Source organism: Pleurodeles waltl, chromosome 2_1 (assembly GCF_031143425.1).
Source record: "Pleurodeles waltl isolate 20211129_DDA chromosome 2_1, aPleWal1.hap1.20221129, whole genome shotgun sequence".
NCBI classification, from domain to species: domain Eukaryota; kingdom Metazoa; phylum Chordata; class Amphibia; order Caudata; family Salamandridae; genus Pleurodeles; species Pleurodeles waltl.
This window is the reverse complement of record NC_090438.1, coordinates 192,078,225-192,097,273: the sequence shown is the minus strand read 5'-3', so window position 1 is coordinate 192,097,273 and position 19,049 is coordinate 192,078,225. Positions and strand designations below refer to the sequence as shown.

The 19,049-nt window shown below is 42.5% G+C and overlaps 1 protein-coding gene across 1 annotated transcript in view; it reads right to left on the bottom strand.

The window, feature by feature from the left end:
- Positions 1 to 19,049, bottom strand: part of IL1RAPL2 (interleukin 1 receptor accessory protein like 2) — a 1,519,353-nt gene that overhangs the window by 277,682 nt on the left and 1,222,622 nt on the right. The window lies entirely within an intron of this gene.

Below are 19,049 nucleotides of genomic sequence, written 5' to 3'. Positions count from 1 at the left end.
TTGGACTGGGGGTAACCTGACTGCCAACCAAAGACCCCATTTCTAACTATGTTTATATATATATATATATATATATATATATATACAGACACAGAAGGACATCGAGAAGACATCTTCCAGTCAGAGCTGGAGTCATGAAGAATAGAGATTTAGGCGCATATTTATACTATTTTAGCACCGCATTTGCGTCACTTTTTGACGCAAAAGTGGTGCAAACTTACAAAATACAAATGTATTTTGCATCAATAATCGGCCCAAATGCAGCGCTAAAAAAATATAAATATGGGCCTTAAAGTGCAACAAAGAAGTGACTCAAACAGAGGCACTCACCAAAGGCCAGCTTTTGCCTTTCTCAGATAGTACAAGATTGTTTCCTTAGTGACTACTGAGCTGATATTGCTGGAATTTCAAAAAGCATTGTAACTGAAGAGTTTTTTTTTTAATGAAGAATCATTGCAGCTGATTGCCACTTGTGTTCATAAATTGCACTCAAACTGCTCCCCTGACAGCTGTGTGTTCCTTAATGGGATAGTTGATGAAACACCATTAGGAGCAGTTGTGCATCGCAGAACACACTACTTGCCCTACGTGAATTATATAAAATGGAATAAAATCAACTGAGTTTAGGTGCCTGGTGTAATAAACACCCTTTAACACTTACTCTCTCACTGTAACTTGTAAAATAGCAAGAACACTAGCATTGGAAGTAATTCGATATTACGTCTTTAGTAAATGAAGGTTCATTCAGTCAATATTATTTCTTGATCAGCTATTTCCTGTAGAAAAGTCAATCATGCATCTGAATGGCTTCTATAGATGTTCTGTTGGTAATTCTAAAATCAAAATATTAAAATTCCATCATAATTTCATAAATTAGTAAGTGGACTCAGCTTCCATTATAAAAATAGCCAACTTGTGTTTTGCAGAAGGATCCACTTCATCGGAGCCACATTATGTAATTTAGGGGTTATCTCCCTTTTCAGCCCTCAAGCATATTCATTTTCCAGAATTCACTGATTCACAATAGAGTATCAGTGTGAAATCCCAACTACTGAATATCAGTTCTTACTGATCAAACATCATGGTCAATCCCATTATAAGGAATTTTCATGGTTGGCAGCAGCATGCATGCATTCCTAGACGATGGCAATAGAAAAACTTGAGTTGTATGTATATGTGCATATATGCTATGGTTACCTGTTTCAGAGCAGCTAAGTTGAGGAATTAATTATGATGTCTCCAGTAGCTGACCTGCATAAACGGGTAAACTGGTTGATAAAGTAAGTTTTGGGGCCATGATCTTATTTGATCTCTCAGCAATGTTCAGTAACATCAACCACACTGATCAACAGACTGACTGATGCTAGATTTATGGACACAGCTCTTGCCTATTTGAAGTTATTCCTCGAGAACCAATCTTTGATGGCAAACATGATTTGTTTGCCCCTCAGTCCAGAAGATCTAACTGTGTTGTTCCTAATGGGTCAATATTATCTTTTCTTACTATTAAATGATTTGTGGTCCTAGTCAAACCTCTACACTCGGGGAAATTTTGACATGCATTCTGAAAACACCCAGCTGTTTTTTTTTTACCTTTGAACACATATTTAAAGAGAAGGATGGAACCATAATCAATCTATTCTGGCCAGTAGCCTCACTCTTGCTAGTAATGAATATCGGGAAACGTTTTGAAGCTGAATGACACAAAAAAGAGAGCTACTTTTTCATCACCAGAATCCCATCAGAAACTATTTAAATTTCCCAAATCTAAAACCGTGACCTAGGGAGACAGTGCTTCTTATAGTGCCTCTTCAATGGCAGCAACTGAAGAGCAAAAACTTCTTTCACTATTTTTGTGGTCTGGTGCCATCCTGAAAAACAAATCAGGACATAATTTAAAGCCTTCTTGTTTAACCTGAAAGTTTGATACTTGTCTTACTAATAAGTTGTGTTTACTACCTCCTTTAGTAAATTCCAGGGTTTCTTAATGGGGTTCTTAGTAGTATTTAACTTTCTGAGCTTTTACTGTGCGGTTGTACTAAAGCGCCACGAACCTTTGCATATGTTGCACCAAGTATATGTAATAAAAATAGTTATAGTTTGTAATAAAATTTAGTTTTTGTTTGCTTATAAATTCGACAAATCTGAAAAAAACTGTAATTTAACAGCAGAGATGGCTGAGTTCTGGCATGCTAAATGTTGCGAAGATTGGTCAATGGGGAAGTGTTAAAGGGAGTTAAAAATCTGCTTTCTATGTTAGAACTCAGAGGAAAGTTTTATTTTCTGCTACAACAATAAATAGTTACTTTAAACAAAAAATACTTATGCTACTGCTTTTTCGTGTCTTCACGTAAATCTAAATGCATGCGCTTTGAAATGCAGCATCCCTGTGGCCGCTATGTCGGCAGCTAACTGAAACTGATAAATGTTGACTACAGACGTGGGTTGAGTGACGGATGGAGGATGAGGTTGAAAATATGTCCACTACGGAGCGGGAAATAAGTAGTAAACACAGTTTCTTTATGTTTTTTTATTATTATTTTCGTTGGTGGCATACAGGTTTTAGACTTGTTACTTTCCAGAAAAACCTTGTTCAGCCCCCGAGGTGAGTTTTTTTTAATGAATTTGGACTATGGTCCCTCGATGAAATAAGTTGAATTTTGATCTATATGAGCCTTTAACAAATAGGTTGGCCTGTTTTATATAGAATAAGCAATTCCATTGAAATACTAAGTTGTTTATCAACACTGCAAAATGTCATGTCGTTTCTTGGCGCTCTAAATAAAGTGTTACTATTATCCAACTTACTGATTTATCGAAGAAGGAAAGGCTCAGTCTCCCTTACCACAATTCAAACTCATGATCTCCGGAACACCAGTTCACTGAGCTATATTACCCAGTATAACACCTCCCCAAGGAAAGTAGCTTTTGTTCTGCATCAGCCTGACCATTAAAGCCAATACAGAAAATCTTCACTGAGCCATCTTCTGAATATGTTTTGTAATAATATAAAATGTGTAAAGCACATGACTACTCCAACTAAGGAGCTTCCCAGCGCTAGCCAAGGGAAGCACGAAATTCAAGGCAACTGAGACTGACAAAGAAAGGGTACCACAGGTGTTAGTACGATATAGCCAAGTTTTCAAACGTTTCCTGAAATGTAGATGGCTCACAGTGTTCCTACTATAAAAAGGGAGCAGGTTCCAGGCTGCAGAGGCCTTGGTTCTTAAGAGCGGTCGCCTGCTCTGGCTCGTCTGACCTGGGGGGTCACAACTAACTTAAGATTGGCTGAGCAAAGCGCACAAGCTGGGCAATAAGGCAGCACCAATTTTGACAGGTAGAATTTTGTGTACAATACACAAAGATTTGAGAAGAATGCGCTACTCCACAGGGAGCCAGTGTAGGTTTGCGAGAGAACCAGAGGCCGAGCAGAGCTTTGGAAGAGAGAGAAGTCTGGTGGAAGCATTTTGAACTAACTGGAGTCTATTTATCACTGATTTGTTGGCTCCTAAATATAAAACATAATAATAGTCCAGCCAAGCCAAAATTGCAGCCTGTACAATGATTTGATGCATATCAGAATTAAAAAACAAGAACAAAATGGGTTTGAGGCTCCTTAACAGCCCAAAACAGGAGCCAGCCACTGTGTTTACCTGTATCGGTTTCGCCCCTTCGCACACGGACATGCGTTGTTATTTTCCACGCGGGAAAGACGTTGCGTCGATTTCCTGCAAGCGGACTCGGATCCTCTTCGGGTTGCAGGGTTTTTAGACGCCCTGGGGATGATGTGTGGAATTCTGGGCTTGCAGAGCGAAGTCACAGGGGCTGCGTCGATTCCGGTAGGCGATGTGTAGAATTTTCTTCCTCACGGCAGGCGCAGCGTCGATTCCTCTCAGGAAGTCGGGCGGCTTCGTTCTGAGTCGGCTTGCGTCGATCCATTAGGGCCGTGCGTTGAAGTTCCGGTCGCGTTGCATCGCTGGCGCTGCGTCAATCTTCTGTCACGAAGTCGGGCTGCGTCATTCCGGTCTCGGCGTGCACTGAATTTTTCACTGCGAGCAGGCTGTGCGTCATTCTTGGCAGGCGGTGTGTCGAATTTTCACTGCATGAGGATTTAAGCTGCAGGAGAGAAGTCTTTTTGGTCCTGAGACTTCAGGGAGCAGGAAGCAAGCTCTATTCAAGCCCTTGGAGAGCACTTCTGCAGCACAGCAAGAGAGCAGCAAGACAACAGGGCAACAGCAAGGCAGCAAGGCAGCAATCCTCTTCAGAAAGCAGTCAGGCGAGTCCTTTGGGCAGCCAGGCAGTTCTTGTCAGGATGCAGGTTCTGGTTCAGGTATCTTCTCCAGGAAGTGTGTGAGTTGGTAGAGCAGAGGCCCTGTTTTTATACCCAAATGTGTCTTTGAAGTGGGGGAGACTTCAAAGAGTGGCTTAGAAGTGCACCAGGTCCCCTTGCAGTTCAATCCTGTCTACCAGGGTCCCGGTAAGGGGTGTGGCAGTCCTTTGTGCGAGAGCAGGCCCTCCACCTTCTGAGCCCAGGAAAACCCATTCAAAATGCAGATGTATGCAAGTGAGGCTGAGTATCCTGTGTTTGGGGTGTATCTGAGTGAATGCACAAGAAGCTGTCAACTAAACCCAGCCAGGCGTGGATTGTAAGGCACAGAAAGATTTAAGCGCAGAGAAATGCTCACTTTCTAAAAGTGGCATTTCTAAAATAGTAATATTAAATCCAACTTCACCAGTCCGCAGGATTTTGTATTACCATTCTGGCTATACTAAATATGACCTTCCTACTCCTTTCAGATCAGCAGCTAGCACTCAAACAATATATGAGGGCAGCCCCAATGTTAGCCTATGAAGGGAGCAGGCCTCACAGTAGTGTCAAAAATGAATTTAGGAGTTTTACACTACCAGGACATGTAAACTACACAGGTACATGTCCTGCCTTTTACCTACACAGCACCCTACCCTAGGGTTTACCTACGGCACACCTTTGGGGTGACTTATATGTAGAAAAATGGGGAGATTTAGGCTTGGCAAGTACTTTTAAATGCAAAGTCGAATTGCCAGTGAAACTGCACACACAGGCTTTGCAATGGCAGGCCTGAGATAAGGTTAAGGGGCTACTTAAGTGGGTGGCACAATCAGTGCTGCAGGCCCACTAGTAGCTTTTAATCCACAGGCCCTGGGCACATATAGTGCACTGTAATAGGGACTTATAAGTAAATTAAATAGCCCAATTGGGTGTGATCCAATGTTACCATGTTTAAAGGGCGAGAGCATATGCACTTTAGCACTGGTTAGCAGTGGTAAAGTGTGCAGAGTCTAAAAACCAGCAAAAACAGTATCTCAAAAGTGGAGGGAGGCAGGCAAAAAGTTAAGGGTGACCACCCTAAGGCTGTCAGGTCTAACAATCTGCATATGATATTAAGGCCATTCCAGTAGATTTTACAGCCTGAGAAAGTGATTGAACATAAATATTAAATAGAGTGAGGCTCAGGGCCAATCCCTGTGGAACGTCATGATGTAAAGAGTGTATATCGGACTTGAAGGGAGGGGCAGTGACCTGGAAAGAGTGTTCCGACATGAAAGAGGCAAGCCAGCAGAAAGCTGACCCGCTGATGCCAATACTCTGCAGCTGCTGTATTAGAGTCTCATGAGACACTGTTGAAAGCGGCGCTCAGGTCTAACAGAATTAGCACTGAAGTGTGTCCTTCATCCAATGCACAGCGATGCTGTGCAGTAACTGCAAGTAATGCTGTTTCTGTAATGTGCTCTGGTCTAAACCCATTCTGGGAGATGTCAGATATATGATTATCATCTAAAAAATACTATCAAAGCCTCATTTACATGCTTCTCAGTGACCTTAGCTAAAAAAGGTAATAGGGAATTGGGACGAACATTGTCAGGTTTCGATGGATCCAAGAACGGTGTCTTCAGCAGAAGAATTACCTTAGCATGTTCCCACATGTTAGGCACCTGGGGGGATGACATAGAAAAATTAATTACATGTAGGCAGAGAGGCAAGAGGGAGTCAGCCAGCTTATAGAACATATCAGTTTTTAACGGGTCGGCTGGGGAGCCAGATTTAACTTGATGGCATATAGCCAACATCCGCTCTGTGGAGGGGAATTGGATGCTGGTTTAGGATTCAGTGGTTCCAAAACTATATTGTTAACAGAATTAGAAGGAAATTCAGAGTAGATGTCATGTATTTTATTAACAAAATATTCTGCTAAGTTTTCAAAGTGGATATCAGAAGAAACAATCGGGCCAGCAGAAAGTGAAGGTTTTAATAAGCCAATTAATATCTTAGAGATTTTCTTGGTAGGTTTGGAACTACTTTCATTACTTATATATATACTACTTATATGTAGCTGGCTTTAGTTTTTTAAATCAGCTTATGATAGTCCTTAATAGATGACCTATACTGAGCTTTCAGGGTTGGGTCATACGTCTTCCCCCAAGAGCGCTCCAGAGTTTTACAATGTCTTTTCACTGCAGTGTGAGTTTCATTAAACCACCGGGCACTATGATTCTTCCTATTAAACACTTGTCTAACAGGAATGAACCTATCTAAGGCTACATTAAGCCATGAGGGTAAGCTATTACAGAAAGTTTCTGCATTCATGTCAAGCGGAGGACTATTTGATTGAATAAAGTTGCTAAATTGTTCAAATTCTAGCTGATGCCAAGGGCGTTTACTCAACGTGACCGGGTTGGAAGTTTTGGAATGATTAGATAGGAGGCATATATAGTTGAATCAAATAGTGGTCAGTCCAGGCCATGGAGATTAAGGGTCATCGTTTGAAGAGTAGCTAAATTACAAAATACTGGGTCCAAGAGGTGGCCCGCAGAATGGGTAGCGACAGAGACTAATTGAATTAGTTGTAGGGCAGCCAAATCATTTAATAAACCTGATGCATCCCTGTCACCAATGTCATCAAAATGAAGATTAAGATCGCCAAAAAACATTCAAGTTGGCTAATTTAAGAACTAACAAAGACGTAGTTTCAATTAAAGCGTCCTTAAAAGCTTTAAAAGGCCCGTATGACGATATACAAGAAGTCCAGATAAAGTAAAAATGTCAATATGTTTTCGTAGTTCATAATATTTCAGTGATTTAAAGGGAAAAATAAGGAGCAGAGGACAAGGCCGGACGAAGATATGCATTTTATTTTGCAGAATCTTCAAGTGTCCAACTGATGCAGACATGTAAACGCTATGGAATGAAGGCGAAAAATACCTGTGCTAGATCAAGTACTTTAAATGACTGAAAAAATGCCGGAGGACGCCTTAATTCAAACACTCAGGCCCATATTTATACTTGTTTAGCGCCGCATTTGCGTCATTTTTTGACGCAAATGCGGCGCAAAAAGAGTATAAATATGGGCCTTAGATTTAAATCTGCTCTGCAACACAATCTTCATCGCCAAAGGAGCGGTCGAAGGATGTCAAATCTAGGCCCACCCTACGCATCTGGATAGACTCTATCTCCTCCCTGCCCAGAATCTTAATTGTCCTTTTCCGGCCCCGATTCCGCGCTCTGAAGGGAGTAGCTCCGTGCCATTGCCAATGCATGAATGACTAAAGGTGACGAAGTACACCAATCCCGCCTAATTAATTAAATACTAGTGCTTTTATCCACTCCACATAGTTCAACTATTTGCAGTCCACAAGAAACGTGCAGAGGAGACAAACCCGCTCGACGGACCGGAGGTCCGCCAACGGCACATTTTCGCCACTCAAATTCCAACAGACTCCGGCAACGAGGTTCCATCCATTCTCAGCGCCCTTACGGAGTTTAAAACTTGATCAGAACAACATTCACCAAGCGACAACTGAGCTCCAGGGGACCTCCTCGGCACAGCACCTGGCCTGAGTGGTTCCGGGGGCCTTCATGTTCTGTGCAGGGGACCCCCTCCAATTTCGTTTCACCACTGACCCACCGCACTGCCTTTTTAAAACTTAGATAACGATGCTGCTGAATTATTTGGAAAACAATACGCACACGTGCCACTGCATTATGTCACCCTTCCAAATATACGGCACTGGTTAATGTGAATACACCCAGTTCTAGGCTTTCCGATGAGCCTTAGAGTTGATTAATGTGGACACGTGAACATGCTCCCTCGCCGCACAGCCTTGGCCACGATTTGTTCGCAAGGTTAAAACTCTTCGCGTGGACCCTATATCTGATATGGGATTCTGATAAAATGTAATTGTGACATTTAGATGTATAGCTGAAACAGAGGTTCCAGAGGGGAATGTAGTTATCAGTACAGAAGATGTTACAAGGCCCAAGGCATTTTGGGCCATTGCACTAAGATTAACACTGAGCATCACGTATTCTAAGTGTAACCAAGTGTGTGTATTCGTTCAGAAATGCGCAATATGCACACATCTTTCAAAACAATGTCTTGAAAACCATTGTTAAACCAACTGCACCTACAGATAGGCTCGTGTGAAACACTGCAAAAGCTTTCTTGGCAACGCTGTACGCTTTTAGGAAAAACTGTATTTAAAATGGCACTGTCATTCACATCAAATATTTAACAAATTAAAACAACTTTGTTCCTATTTCTAGGTTTCACGGGTCAAAGAAAATCAAAGCTCTCAAGAATTGAATTTTGACAAAGCCTGTTAAAAGCATGTGCAATTACACAATGTCAGACCACCGACGCTTTAAGATAAAATGGTTTTGAAGACATGAAAGGACATCTAGCATGACAGAAACCCATTTTGCTGTTACGTGATCTTGACTGGTTCCTCACATGTTAACATGACCATTATCTCATGACTGCAGCAGTCATGTACCTCCACACAACACTGTATGATTGTAGACTACTTTGGAGGTTCTACAGAGTTGTGTAAGAAAATTGAGGGGGCTACCGTGCACAGTCCATAAAGGGGCCCACTCTCCAGACTCACTCAGGAGGTCTCAGGCCAATGTACTGTGTGCTGAGGGGGCCCCCTGCAGCTCGGGGGCCCCCTGCATCACGGGGGCTGCGAGGGTCTCTGTTATGCTACTGGTTCCACCAGCAGTAGCTCCTCCATTAAGGTGGAGGAGCGTTGCCCCACTGCTCTCTCAGCAGTGAAAACAAGAAAAATAAAATGATAATAAAACAGGTGATCATTTTTTTGTTGTTGACTGAGCCGAGTCAAGGATTGGGTGGTGCCAGGCCATCCTAATTGAAAGCAGCTGAAGCTGCGAGGAGGAGTGGTGAGCACTGCAGAAAAAGTGCGCATGTCAGTTTGGTGGGACATCATAGGATGGCCAAACCGACATACGCACTTAGATCTCTTCACCTGAGTTTTTGTGTGCAGCTGGGTGGAGAAGAGGCATAGGCTCCCAGGGCCTGACTGAGAGTTAAAACAGACCCCTCAGACCAATCCTGGCACTTGTCTCATAAAACAAGTAAATGTCGAAATTATTGTTCAGTACCATTTGTCTTTTTTATGCTTGTAGGAAGTAGGCTCTTTATGTAATGGACCAAAAAGAGAGTCACTGTGTAAAGAGTTCCAGCAAACCCAAGAGGAATTACAGAGGCACAAATCACACCGCAAATATTCTCTTTTGTGGTAGTGTGGGCGAGCAGTCAGGTGTTTCAGAGGGTACTGCTAAGCATGTATTGCACACACATAGGCAGTAGGTGAGACACACACTCAATAAAGAAATCCAACTCCAAACTATAAAAATAACACATACTTTTATATCAATTTTGATACCAAGCTCATTGGAATCAGGTGAGTACTTTTTGAGTTATGAATTTTTAAAGTGCCCAAAAGTTGACACTGCAATTTTCTGAAGATGCATTGTTACCCTATGGGAGAAAAAATATAAACGGAAAATAGGTACTCCACAGCAACTTACAGGACCAATGTTCCAGACTTAAGATGAGTGTGGGGCAGGGTCCAAGGGTACACTGACAGGCCACCTCGGAAGGCTCTGGGCGTCCTGGTGCAGAGGTGTGTAACCGAGTTGGGTGTCCCATTCTCTTCAAAAGGGAATGGTCTAGGCAGCACGATGCTGCATCAATCCGGGTGAACCAACAAAGGAGTTCAGTTCTTCATAGGCTGGGGGACGTAGGTACACCTTTGGTCCTCTTCTCCTAAGTCCAGGATGGTGGGGTGAAGAGGTGTCTTGGACCATTGAGTTTCCATCACAGGTCATGGTGGAGGAGGGCCGGCTGAACGAGGCTGAAGACATCGTTGGGAAGTGCACAGTGGGTGAACTCAAGGTGGACTTTGTCTCTGGAGGGCCTGGGAACCATGCTGACCATTGGCCCACTTCAACTCAGGCTAGAAGGCACGAGTGCAGTGGCGCTGTCTGGTTTTAGTGGTCTGGGGACCTCCCAGCACAATTTGCGTTGTCTGCAGATGCAGGGAAGCAGCTCCTCTGCTCCAAGGGAGATTATTCTAGTGATTGGTGAAGCATTGGCAGCTCTCCGGATTTCTTGGGTGCTGCACAGCGGCGGGACGAGTCTCTGTCTCCAGGAGGGACGGGTACAGCAGGCAGGCTGGCTGGGTCGGCACCAGTACAGTTGTGCTCCTTGGTTCTAGGGACAGCAGTCTTCTTTATCCATTCCTTCTTCTGTGTCGTTGAAAATATGAAGTTCTGGTATCATGTGGGCCCCTAAATACTCAATATAGGGGTGTTAAGGGGAGTGAGGGGTAGTAGCCAATGTGCTATGTACCTCTGGTGTCACTATGCCCCCTAGATGACCATTTCCTTTGGGGAGTGGGCATCACCCCATCTGAGAATTTCGAATTCCATCACCCACAAGATGGTAGGATTCCTATTTTTGTGTTTATTTTAAGCTGGTCACCCTAGAGGTGTGTCCAGCCTGTAAGTGCAACATGCCTCCTGCACAGCTAATTTTCCCACATGTCCAGGCGGGAAATGGGTCCTGGCCAAAGAGGTAAGCATCTCTTCACCTCTGTGGGAAACCCAGATGGCGATGAGCTCTTTGAAGTCCCTTGCCTTGGAATGCAGATTTTCAGATCATCCTGTTGGGAGGGGTGTGTAACACCCCTGCCAGAGCAGGCTTTGTTCCTGACTACCTGAGAGCAGAGGCTTCCATCGTAGGTGGTCAGAAACCAATCTGTTGGTGGCAGACTGGTGAAAAACAGTCAGTCAACACACCATTAGTTTGTAGGTTTTTCAGGGAGCACCTATGAGGTGCTCTGTGGGTTCATGCATTCATAAATCCATTGTTGGAATCAGTGAGGGGGTAATAATATAAGACTTTAAAAATACCAAACATCCCTAGTATCAGAGGAGTATCATTTAGTTGGTGAACTTGTATTGACCAGTGCCCAGCACATGTACTTAAAATGGCTTCCCTGATCACTTGATCACTTACTATGTCTGAGTGTTGACAAAGACATAGCAGGGGCATATCTGCTCATGCAGAGATATCCTCACCTGTAATATAATTTACCCAGCCTTAGGCCTACTGCAGGGGTGACTTACAAATAGTACAGGCAGTGTTAGGGGACATGGCACACAAGTGTGTGTCATGTTGCATTTTCACTTTTTGGAGCACCTTGTCACGCAGCCTGCAATGGCAGTCCGTATGAGTTTGATGCTGGTCCCTTAGAGTGGCACAAGTTATGCTGCTGCATCTCTTAGGGGACCATCAATAGTACCTATGCCCTAGGTACCAGGCGTATCACTTACTAGGATATACAGATTTGCTAAAGGCCAGGTAACTTGGGGATCAAGTGACCAGTTGTCTTGTTTTTGGGGAAGTAACACTGGCATTGGGGACCTGGTTAGCAGGAACTCAGCGCACTTCAGTCAAAGTTGCATCAAATACCAGGCAAAAAGTAGGGGGACTGCTTCAACCAAAACCCAGTTTCTTACAATGCTCCTTGACATATCATGATTATTCCTGGGGGTTACATGGATCACTGTGGTTACACTTATTTTGACTGCTTAGTGGGGCAATGATGACCATCAGCTGGGGACTATTCATTTTTTAGGCATGCTTATGAAATCAGTCCCGATGTGAAATAACCAGACATTGTAAAATGTTCAGGTATGAAATATTCACATATTTTATATGAACTCCCCCACATAATAGAGGGGCTTAACAGTCTAAAAAATGAAAACGGTAGTTAATGATATGATTTGTAATATGGAATGGATAACTCAGTTGTGTTATTAAAATCTTGGTTAGCTCTCTCAAAGAAATCAACCAATGAAAATGAGGATGTTGGAGTCAAATGATGTAAACATAAATATCTAGCCACAAAGGCTGAATTCAGCGGGAGATTCTCAGGAAATCAGTGTTTTGCCCCCCACCCTTTTTTTTGAATCCGCTTGATGTCTCAGTGCAAAGGTTTCAATGACAGAACCGAGGTGGATCAACTTATGTTTGGAAAGTTTTGTGCAGATTCATTAAACAGTGCAGGATTATTAGTAAAACCAAAACACTCCTCCTATGACAATTCTAGCCTAATTATACCCACAGCATGGCATTTTAATAACGTAATTTAGACCTGATCCTTAAAACGTCCTCACTATGCTAATTATGTATTTACATTTGAATTTACATTTACTGTGTGCCTTAATATTAGTAGCGTGGATGGATATTAAAACGCATCAATGAAATGCAACCACTGAAAGACTGAAGCTTTATAAACATGCACACAAATGTTGGTTAAAATGCTTACATGTATTAATTATTCACGTTTTACATCTACTCTTTTTGTTGCATTTACTGAAGTAAAGTGTATTCCTCTTCTTCATGTTTTACATTTACTTTGAAAGTTACTATGTGCATGTTGTATAACCTAGTATTCAAAATGCACATTAAATGTTTAGTTAGAATTAGGTTAACTTTAACTGACTAAAGGACTTCATTTTAAAATGTATTTCGCTTGGTCAGTGTGTTCTTTCCCTTTGTAGGTGTGTTTCAAGGCTTTGTTACCTAGAGAAAAGGAGTATTGTTTTATTTATTAGTTTGTTGATATTAAGGTCTTAGAAGAAAAATCTTGGCAAGAGCTAATGAGCAGCTCAAGTCTCCTGTTCATCACATACCGGGAACGGGGGATGTTCATGGTTACAGTAACCGTCCGAGTTATGTACGATGAAAAATTCAGGTGGTGTTGCGAATGTAAACGATGGATCAGGAAGTGATTGGTTCCTGGGGAGGAGAAAGAAGATAACATTGATGTTGAAGATTTTGCTTATTTTAATTTATTTTAATTGATGCCTATTGTTGTTAGGAGTTGAGGTAGATTTCCCTTAGACTGCGAGAGGGACAGACCTCACTGCTTCCTTTACTCCCATAGGAGTTTTGAACACGGCTACAGCCCAGACTGCTGGACAGAAGTACACAAAAATTGGCCGAAAGCTAGATTTTGTTGCGCAGACTGTGCTTTTTGTTATTTGGTGTAGGTTCACTCAGTAGTTTTTGAGATTTTAATGGAAAAATAAATTTGTGTGTCTAGGGCAGCTGATTTTTCATGACAAATTTATGATTATTGTGGTGCATTTGCAAGAGGAATGCTGTGACTGGTTGGCGGCAACCTGAGCAGAAAGTTGTGGCCTACAATTTGGTTAATGGGACTGGGGATGAAAATTCAAATCAAAAGTGCTGTAAGGGGTCAGGGTAGAGGTACCCTGACCAGATGGGTGGACTATAAGGGTCTTTGAGGGACCCCTGATGTGTATAATATGTTGAAAGACAGTTTTTTTTCTATGTGCATGATTCGCAAATTTGTCACAACCATCAGCTTGGCCCTCCCATGAAACATTGTGATGAATTTGCAAGTATCAGCAGAAATAAATACATTCACAGATTCATTCAGACATTAATGTATTCACTCATAGAGGTGCTCATAAACTCATGCAACTTTTCTTACATGTGCAACGAGGGGTTGGGTGGTAATAGGGGCTTGGCCATAAGGCCTTGCCTCAGGCTATGACCTGCAGCCAAACCCTACAGTGCGCGACAAAAGTTTGATTAACAAACTTTCTCCTTGCTTGGGGGGAGCCTGAAACCACAAGCCCCAGACTCCTTAGTGGCATTAGATCCACCAGCTGCCATTTTGCCCCCGGAGACGCAGTGAAAAGGATGAGGCAAACCCTCTCCGCAGGACGAGCTTCCTCCTTGCTTGGGGGGAGCCTGAAACCACAAGCCCCAGACTCCTTAGCGGCATTAGAGCCGGCGGCTGCAATTTTCCACCCGCAGACATGGTGAAAAGGACACTGCAAACCCGCTCTGTGGGACAAACTTTATCCATGCTTGGGAGGAGCCTGAAACCACAAGCTCCAGACTCCTTAGTGCATTAGAGCCGCAGGCTGCCATTTTGCGCTCGGAGGCATGGCGAAAAGGACGCTGCAAACCCGTTCCGCGGGACAAACTTTCGTCTTGCTTTGGGGGAGCCGGAAGCCACAAGCTCCAGACTCCTAGGCAGCATTAGAGCTGCCGGCTGCCATTTTGCGCCCGGAGGCACGGTGAAAAGGATGCTTCGAACCCGCTTGTCAGAGCCCGGAGGAGGCTGGGCTCGGCATACTCTGTTGGTTTTCTTATATGGCTTGAGGGCGGGTATAAATCATGTCTATTTTAGTAAAGATCAATTAATATCACAAATACACTGCATATTTATAATGGGGACAAGGAAGCAAAACCAAGCAGGGAATGGTATGACTACAAAAACCCCTAGTACCACTAATATGATCACTAACTATCTTACAGATGCAATGTGGAAACTCAATGAAGAGATCATTAATGCTGTAGCACGTTTGGTGTCAACTGAAAATGTGGTACATGAGGCTATCATAGAAGTGAGTACTGAGGCTGCAGATTTGATTATCGAACTAGAATCCACAAAGGAAAGTATTTATGGGCGGTCCCTAGGTCTTCTCTTGGCCCATTAGTACCCATAGACACAATAGTAGAAATTTAATCCTTGAATAATACAGATGATCCAACCTCTCCGTCACAGAAGAAGAAGGGAAGAAGACAGATAACTAAATCTAATTTCATACTACTACCACAGTCTCTCAAAGGTGGTAAAACAGCTAGGGAAACGGATGGACATCATCCATCAGCTGCATTATTAGGCGGCGATGGCCCTTTATTAGAAAGTATGGAAACTTTGTTTAAGAAATTACACAGTAAATTAGATAATATAGAGTCCAAAGTACTGGGAGACATTAAAGAGATAAGAGAACGCATATGCAAGATAGAACTGGCCCTTGGTTATGATATTAGCCCAAATGAAAATCAAGTGGCTATAGCTACAAGAAATAACACAATGACAGGGATTGTGGACTCTAATAGAAGAAACACAGACTGCTGTTACCCCGCACAGAGGGAACCATCTCAACTTAAGGCACCTATTATCAACCAAGCCAGGCGATTAAAGTAAACAATAAGTGGCAGTGTTAGAAATGGGGTCTTTGGTTGGCAGTCAGGTTACCCCCTGTTCAAGCAAGGGCCCTCACTCTAGTCAGGGTGAAAGAGAATCACTCTCAGCTAACCCCTGCTTAACCCCTTGATAGCTAAGCACGAGCAGTAGGCTTAACTTCAGAGTGCTAGGTGTAAAGTATTTGTAAAGTATTTGTACCAACACACACAGTAACTTGATGAAAACACTGCAAAATGACACAACACAGGTTTAGAAAAATAGGACATATTTATCTAAACAAACCAAGACCAAAACAACAAAAATCCACAATACACAAGTCAAGTTATCAATTAAAAAGCAAAAAGAGTCTTCATGTAGTTTTAAACATACACTAACACTGTTAGCCTGAAAATGTACCTTGGGTGCATCAAAAATAACCCCGCAAGGGCGAGTGTGCATCAAAAAGGGCTTGCGATGCATCATTTCTCCTTTCGTCAGGTCGGGGTGCGTCGTTTCTTCTCTCCGCAGGAGAGCAATGTGTTGATCCGGTCAGCACTCTCGGGTCTGGGCAGGCCTTGCGTTGTTTTTACACGCCCAGCGGTAATTACATCGGAAATCCAGCCGCACGATGATCCGAAAACCACACAGCGTGGGTTGCGATCTCCCAGCCTCCGTGCATCGATTCTTTGGTCGCGTTAGAGGGGAGCGTTGAATTTCGGCTGCCAAGTTGGCGGCGCGTCGATTTCCCAGCCGATGATCAGAGTCACGTCGATCTTTTACCCGCACGGCGTTCTGTGCGTGGAGTTTTTTCTCTTAGGCTGGCATCTTCTCCTTTCAGGATCCCAGGAACTAAATGGGCACCACAGAGCAGAGTAGGAGTCTTTCCAGAGACTCCAGGTGCTGGCAGGGAAATGTCTTTGCTGTCCCTGAGACTTCAAACAACAGGAGGCAAGCTCTAAATCAAGCCCTTGGAGATCTTCACAAGATGGAAGGCACACAAAGTCCAGTCTTTACCCTCTTACTCTGGCAGAAGCAGCAACTGCAGGATAGCTCCACAAAGCACAGTCACAGGCAGGGCAGCTCTTCTTCCTCAGCTCTTCAGCTCTTCTCCAGGCAGAGGTTCCTTTTGGTTTCCAGAAGTGTTCAAACGTCTGTGGTTTTGGGTACCCTTCTTATACCCATTTTATCCTTTGAAAAGATGTATTTTTAAATTGTGAGCTCAGAGACCCCAAACTCCACATGTCAAGCCGCTCCCAAAGGGAATCTACACTTTAATCATATTTAAAGGTAGCCCTCATGTTAACCTATGAGAGGGACAGGCCTTGCAACAGTGAAAAACGAATTTAGCAATATTTCACTGTCAGGATATATAAAACACATTACTATATGTCCTACCTTAACCATAAACTGCACCCTGCCCTTGGGGCTACCTAGGGCCTAACTTAGGGGTGCCTTACATGTAAGGGAGATTGTATAGTGGTTAGTTTTCGTGATCCTCGTTTTGTGGGCAATTTACTACAAGATTTAGAAAAAAGACATTGAACTCACAAAAGTATTAGAAGGGAGATTATGGCTGTCCCTCTAGGATACTTTTATTGAATGCAGAATATTCTAGGTACAGGACACACGAGGGATACAAGGAAAGCACTTAGTAAACTGGATAGGCATGATAGTTTAGAGTGCTTCAATCGATTTACCTCCTTGAGTAATATGGAGGACCAGGATTGACAGCAGGAGTCTATGAATAGAATAGGGATATCCGCCCCTGATGAAACACCATCCACTACTTTATATTCAAAATCTAACATTCTGTGCTGTACTGGTAATGTTGAGTCTGATGGGAGGTCCTTAACAAGGAATTCAATTACATTCATGTCGTGGAATATAGCCGGGGTGAGATCTAAATTGGCTGATAAGGAATGGCAGACTGTAATAAATTTGTCATATATTATCTGCCTACAAGAGACATGGCATATCGGATCCTTCTATATGGAAGGATATTCCACATTTACCACGCCAGCCATTGCCTCACCTCAGCAATACTGATTTCAACATTAGTACCGTTTGTGATGGTGAAATCCTTCCTCGATTCCCCTTGTTATCAGTTTTTATATCTCCGGATAAAAGGTACCATGGGAATTATATTAATCAATTATTATAATAATAAATTTGATGATACCAAAAAAGTAGTGGCATTAACCCTTCAGGATGATTAACAGCTATTTCTAAGTGATATAACATCAACATATATATTAGTATGGGCTGGAGATTTTAACATCGGTAAGTGCCATACCACCATAGAAAAAATATGTGCATTTATTGATGATGTGGGAAATGCTCAACCTAATTTTTTACATAAAAATTATGGATCTGTATTGAATGAAATAATATCTAGATATGATCTAGAATTGATGGAACAAGAGGGGGGTCAAGGGAGTGAAGCACCCAACGTTTATAGGAAGAGGATATTTCTCAACTATTGATCATATACTGATCTCTAGTAATAATGTAGCTATGATCAAATCTTTAAAGATTAAGCCAACTATATATAGCGACCATCATCCCTTGCTTCTTACTATGAGATTAACCCTATAACATAGGAGAATGATTAGCAAGAAATATAGGTATAAAAAGGGGAAATGGTATTGCCATAAAATGGACTGTGATAAATGAAATGAACTTGATGACAAAAATTGTGAACCGATTTAGACAAGAAAACTTAATATGTACTGAATTTATTCAAAGCCCACTTGAGATTTTAGAGTCTTTTAGCCTATCAGAGAGCCCAAAAGTAAAGTCTAGGAACAGAAAGAGAGTAAAATCGGGATGGTTTGATCATAATTGCCCATTAGCTAGCCAGGAACTTAAGAGAGCCTTTGCAGCATCGAGAAACAGGGAAGAAGTAATTAATAAACGTTCCAGCTATAAACACGTACTGGAGACTAGGAAGGCCCTATTGAGAGATAGGGCATAGGATAATCTTGAGCAAGCAGCCGCATCGAGAGATAGCACCTTAGTATGGAAAACTATTAACCAGCCATTCCTAAAAATAGAGATGCACTTGAGATTACTGTACATGTTTCATCAGCGGATTGGCTCTCCCACTTTCGCACAATATTTAATCCATATTGCTTGATTATGTTTTCTTTGAACATTGGGATAATTGAGATCCAGCTACCCTTTTTGAAAGCAATTAGTCTAGAGGAAGTGAGATCTGCTATGGGAAGATGTTCGAAAGGGAAGGCACTGGGCCCTGATGGGGTGCCAGTAGATGCTTATTTGACATTTCTGGATCTATGGTGCCCTATTTTGACCCAAGTCTTCCTGAGTCCGGCAAGGGGATATATTTTAACATCATGGACTGAAAGTATAATTGTTCCCATTTTAAAAAGGGAAATACAGGTGACCCCAAATGCTACAGACCTATATCCCTTTTAAACTCTTCAGTTAAACTACTAGGAAGAGTACTCCTAGAAAGATTAGAGTCTTGGGCAACAGATAATCATATACTTATGGAGGCCCAGTTGAGATTTAGACCTGAAGTTGGTACTTTGGAACAGTGTATAAATCTTAACTTAATAATAAGTAAATACACAATAGCAAAAAAGGGTCATGTGTTTCTCTGCTTTGCAGATCTTAGCAGTGCCTTTGATTTAGTGGATCATGCAAAGCTGTGGAAAGTCCTAACA